The following is a 6,000-nucleotide window of genomic DNA, read 5'->3' as shown; positions in this document are numbered from 1 at the left end:
TTGAGATGGCGTCTCGCTCTGTCACCCAGGCTGGGGTGCAGTGGTGCGATCTCAGCTCACTGGAGCAACTTAATTTTTAAACATGGGCCAAAGATCTGAACAAACACCTCAACAAAAAAGATATGATAACATGTACGTATAATCATATGTATATACATATAAGCATATGAAAAAATGTTCAATATCAAGTGTCATTAGAGAATTGCAAGTTAAAACAACAATGGGATTCTACTATAAACCTATTTGAATGGCTAAAATTCAAAACATTCACAACATCAAATGCCAGCCAGAGTGTGGAGCAACTATCATTCTTTGCTGGTGGAAAATACAAATTGGAATAGCCACCTTGGGAGACAGTTTGGCAGTTTCTTACAAAACTAAACATACTTATCATACATTTCAGTAATTGTGCTTCATGGTATTTTTACTCAAGTGAGATGGAAAATTATGTCCATACATGCACCTGTAGGGTCAGGGGGTACAACAACTCTGTATTTTCCATGAATTTTGCCATGAATCTAAAACTTTTTAAAAAACAAAGTCTATTAAAACACAGACCCAAACTAAGTGAATTACTGTCTCATGTGATTTTCTAAATAATTGACTCTTGATAAAAAGTTCACAATAACTGAAGTACTCAATATATGATTTCTACCCAACCAAATGATGACTAATGTGTATGGTGGCAATATAAATACATTTTTACATACAAAAAGTCACTGCATTAGACTGTCTTCACACTGTCATAAAGAAATAAAAGAGGCTGGGTCATTTATAAAGGAAAAGAGATTTAATATACTCACAGTTCTGCATGGCTGGGAAGGCCTTAGGATGCTCACAATCATGGTGGAAGGGAAGGCAGGCACTTTCTTTACAAGGCAGCAGGACAGACAGCTTGCAAAGCAGGAAATGTCAAACACTCATAAACCCATCAGATCTCATGAGTACTCACTTACTGTCCTAATCACCTCCCATCAGATCTACTCTCTCAACACCTGCAGATTATAATTCAAGATAAGATTTAGGTGGGGACACAGAGCATAACCATATAATTTTGCCCTGATCCCTCTCAAATCTCATGTCTTTTCACATTTCAAAGCCAATCATATATTTCCAACACTCCCACAAAGTCTTAACTTATTTCAGAATTAACTCAAAAGTCTACAGTCCAGGCCGGGCACGGTGGCTCAAGCCTGTAATCCCAGCACTTTGGGAGGCCGAGACGGGCGGATCACGAGGTCAGGAGATCGAGACCATCCTGGCTAACACGGTGAAACCCCGTCTCTACTAAAAAATACAAAAAACTAGCCGGGCGAGGTGGCAGGCGCCTGTAGTCCCAGCTACTCGGGAGGCTGAGGCAGGAGAATGGCGTAAACCCGGGAGGTGGAGCTTGCAGTGAGCTGCACTCCAGCCTGGGCGACAGAGCGAGACTCCGTCTCAAAAAAAAAAAAAAAAAAAAAGTCTACAGTCCAAAGTTTCATCTGAGACAAGGCAAGTCCCTTCCAACTATGAGCCTGTAAAATCAAAAACAGGTTAGTTACTTTCAAGATACAGTGAGGGTACAGGCATTGAATAAATGCTGTCATTCCAAATGGGGGAAGAGATTGCCCAAAACAAAGGAGCTACAAGTACTGTGCAAGTCCAAAACCCAGCAGGGCAGTCATTAAATATTAACGCTCCAGAACAATCTCCTTTTACTCCGTATCTCACATCTAGATTATGCTGATGTAAGAGGTGGGTTCCCACAGACTTGGGCACCTCTGCCTCTGTGGCTTTGCAGAATACAGCCCCCATCCCAGCTCCTTTCACAGCTGGCATTGAGTGTTTGCAGCTTTTCCAGGTGCATGGTACAAGCTGTCAGTAGATCTACCATTCTGGGGTCTGGAGGACGACGGCCCCCTTCTCACAGTCCCACTATGCAGGGCCCCAGTGGAGACTTTGTGTGAGAGCTCTAACCTCATATTTCCCCTTTGAGCTACCCTAGCAGAGGTTCTTCATGTGGGCCCCACCCCTGAAGTAGACTTCTGCGTGAACATCTAGGTACTTCCATTCATTCTCTGAAATCAGGTAGAGGTTTCCAAACCTAAATACCTGTCTTCTGTGTAACTGCAGGCCCAACACCACATGTAATCCACCAAGACTTGGGGCTTGCACCCTCTGATGCCACAGCCTGAGCTGTACCTTGGCTCTTATAACCCCTGCTAGATGCAGTACACCAAGTCCTAAGGCTGCCTAGAGCAGTAGGGGCTCTTGGCCTGGCCCAGGAAACTAATTGTTCCTCCTAGGCATCTGGGAATGAGAGTCTGCTGCAAAGATTTCTACATGCCCTGGAGACATTTCTTCATTGTCTTTGTGATTAACATTCAGCTCCTTGCTTACTTATGCAAATCTCTGCAGCAGGCCAGAATTTTTCCCCAGGAAATGCATTTTTCTTTTCTATCACATGGTCAGGCTGCAAAATTTTCAAACTTTTGCAATCTTTCATCTCTTGAATGCTTTGCTGCTTGGAAATTCCTCCACCAGACACCCTAAATCATCTCTCTCTGTTTTAAAGTTCCACAGATCTGTAAGGCAGGGGCAAAATGCTGCTTGTCGCTTTGCTAAAGCATAGCAGGAGTTACCTTTGTTCCAGTTCCCAAGAAGCTCCTCATCTCCATCTGAGACCACCTCAGCCTGAACTTCATTGTCCATATCACTATCAGCATTTTAGTCAAAATCATTAAACAAAGCTCCAGGAAGTTCCAAACTCCCAAATCTTTATGTATTCTTCTGAGCCCTCCAAGGCGTCCCAACGGCCTGTCATCCAGTTCCAAAATTGCTTCCACATTTTTGGGTATCTTTATATCTGTACCTCCATCTACTGCTACTGTTATGCCCAGACCGTTTATTCCCCGAAGAAGACCACCAGAGTTCCAGAGTCCAAAGCCAAGCGGCAAGGATCTTTAAGCAAGTTCGAACTTAGGTCCCTCCGTTCTACAAACATACAAGAGGGCCCCGAATGATGATGTGCCCGCTTTTATAGCCCGATGCATACAGGATATGTAAGGTTACAGAGTACAAAGGAATTCTTTTGGTTGCAGCATCACAACTGGTAATTGGTTAATATTTTAAGTTATACAATTAACAGTTTTCTATTTGTTCCCGCGCATTTTAGTAAAACTACAAACGGTTGTGACCTTATCAGGCTCTCTAGGTGGGTTTCTGAGATGTGTGTGGGATGTGTTTGTGTTGGGCTCAGGAAGTTGGGACAAATAGAGGATTGTGTTTTGTACTGGGGCCCAGGACTAAGAATATTGTGGCAGACACGGTAATTAGAGCAGGACAGAGACTTTCACAAACGTTTGTCCTTACAATGTCTGGAGGTCTTACAGGTAACCTTAATCGGTTAGTCCGGGGTCGATCTTTTAACTAAGGGTCCAGGGCGCCGCCGGGGCTTCAGGGGCGCCGCCCGGGGCTGTTTTGCCTGTGGACTTCATTCTGCCTTTTAGTTTTTTTCATTTGATCTCTTTCACTACCAATTTACTTTATTAGTCCATTCTCACACTGCTATAAAGATACTACCTGAGACCGGGTAATTTATAAAGAAAAGAGGTTTAATTGACTCACAGTTATGCGTGGCTGGAGAGCCCTCAGGAAACTTACGATCATGGTGGAAGGAGCAGCGGGCACTTTTTTCATGAGGATGCAGGAGAGAGAAAGAATGTGTGTAAGAGAAAATGTCAAACGCTTATAAAACCATCAGATCTTGTCCGAACTCACTCACTATCATGAGACATAGGTGAAACCACCACCATGATCCAGTCATCTCCCATCTAGTTCCTCCCTTGACACTTAGAGATTACAGTTTGAGATGAGATTTGGGTGGGGACACTGAGCCTAATTATATCAGTCCCCAGTAACTCTGCTCCATGAAAATAAAATGAAATAATAATACATACAAGCCACCTATTTTACATTTTATGAGGATAAATATAAAGCAAACTTTTTTATGTATGACAATGTTCTTATAGATAGAAGAGCGTTTTTTGTTTTTGTTTTTTACATATTAAGATAACTGCCTAGTTTGTACTTAGGTTATATTTAGATTAGGTTTATTTTAGTAACTTTTCTTTTGCAATATGGTTAATAATTTCTATAATATCTGCATTTATTGCTATTGGTTCATTATGTCAATAGAAAGCAAAACTAATTTTGACTCTTGCTTTCACAAGTGTTTATTATCATTTTGTCCTGTCTCATCATTTTCATCATTTAGTCTTTTTCTCACAATTTGAATAAGCATATCTAAATTGTTCTGCAAATCTGTCTTCCTTCCTTCCTTTCTTCTTTTCTTTCTTTCCCTTCCCTTTTATTCCCTCTCCTTCTCTTTTCTTCTTTCCTTCAATCCTTTCTTTCTTTTTTTCCTTCTGTCAATTCCCTATTACAATGGCCCAAGTACTTCTGTATTTCTGAATGAATTTATTATTCCTGTGTGGTTAATTTTTTTTGTTGATTTTTAAACATTTATTAAAATATAACTACTGAGTTTTACTCATAGATGTTGAAAATAAGTGTTAAAAATGTCATGCCTGTTTGATATCTGATAATGAGCATAGAAAAATCTTTCTTCTATTGTGGAAGAAATTAGAATTTTCCCATGGCCTCCACAGGTGGGAGGGAGAAGTAGCCTCCTTACTACTGAGTAGTGGTGAGGAGACCTCCAGTAGACTCTCAAATACGACCAAAGAGGGAGAGGGAACTATACCTCATTATTACCAGATGTAGGTGGAAATCCAGGCTCCCCACATGGTTGTTGCTAGTACCTTGGGGGCTTATTACAGCTTAGTGGGGATGAAAGTCCCATCTCTCTACTCCACCTTCAAGCAAAACCTCTACAGTAGGGTGATTGGGCTTCCTTATTACAGCCTGGCAAGTGTGGAAGTCTAAGCTATGTCCTTGGTCTTTTCTAGCTCCCCACATGGTCATTAGAGTCCTAAACAGGAAGATGACTGTTAAGCTAGGGTATTATTGAACATAAATATTTTTAAAAATTTTAAATATGAAAATTATTATTGTAAATAGGCAATATGTTATCTTGTACTTTATAAACAATTAGGGGTTTGCTTATTAGTCAGAAACAATGCAAATTTGAGTATCAAAAAGAAAGTGGATATGGTAAAAAATTACCATGAAATTTAATCATGGTGAGTTCAAAGTAAATAATTTAATGCTATTAAAATGGGATGGAGAATCAATTGTTATGCAGTTATTAAAAAAATGAAAATCTATCAGTCTGAGATAAATGTTATTTCTTAAGGAAAGAACAAACATACAATTGTAGAACTTAGTTTATTTGGACTTTGTAATTTCTCTACAGAACCAAAAGTAATGGAAAAAACTTTAGTTTACATTGAAAAAGCCAAAAACCAATGCTTAGCATGAGAGGAACTGAACATAGTTGATAATTTACAGAGCAAATCCAGGCCAACAACATAGAAGAAATGTACAAGTGTAAATGACAGCAGCGCATTCACTTTGTTTTTCCTATTTGAAATTTGCTGTTGCAATGATAATATTCATTTATTTTCTGGGGAAAATACATTCAGCAAGAGAATAGTGATGAACATAACTTGCTTAACATTGTTAAGATAATATCGCAAAATGAATGGAGAATATTTTTACTATGATATTATCTACTTGCCTATTCCATTTCCTGATTTTCCATTCAAGAATACTTGGTATGGTTTTAAATACACACAGACACACACACACACACACACACACACACGTGCTAATAGACTCATTTATGAAATATTGTAACTGCGATGACATTTTTCGTTCCTTTCCTCTTCTCTTTCAGTGGAGCAAAAGTGCAAAAAGAGGTCAATCTTAATTTGTAGAAAATAAATAGTAGTGTATGTTTAAAGCAGAGTAATCTTGGAATAGTGATTCTGGTTATAAAAGGAAAACAGAGTAGTGACACTATTTTTGTGTTAATACTGCAATATTCAACAGGATATG

The sequence above is a fragment of the Rhinopithecus bieti genome, unplaced genomic scaffold, assembly GCF_001698545.2.
Source record: "Rhinopithecus bieti isolate Rb0 unplaced genomic scaffold, ASM169854v2 scaffold_18644, whole genome shotgun sequence".
NCBI lineage: Eukaryota > Metazoa > Chordata > Mammalia > Primates > Cercopithecidae > Rhinopithecus > Rhinopithecus bieti.
This window is presented reverse-complemented; position numbering follows the sequence as displayed.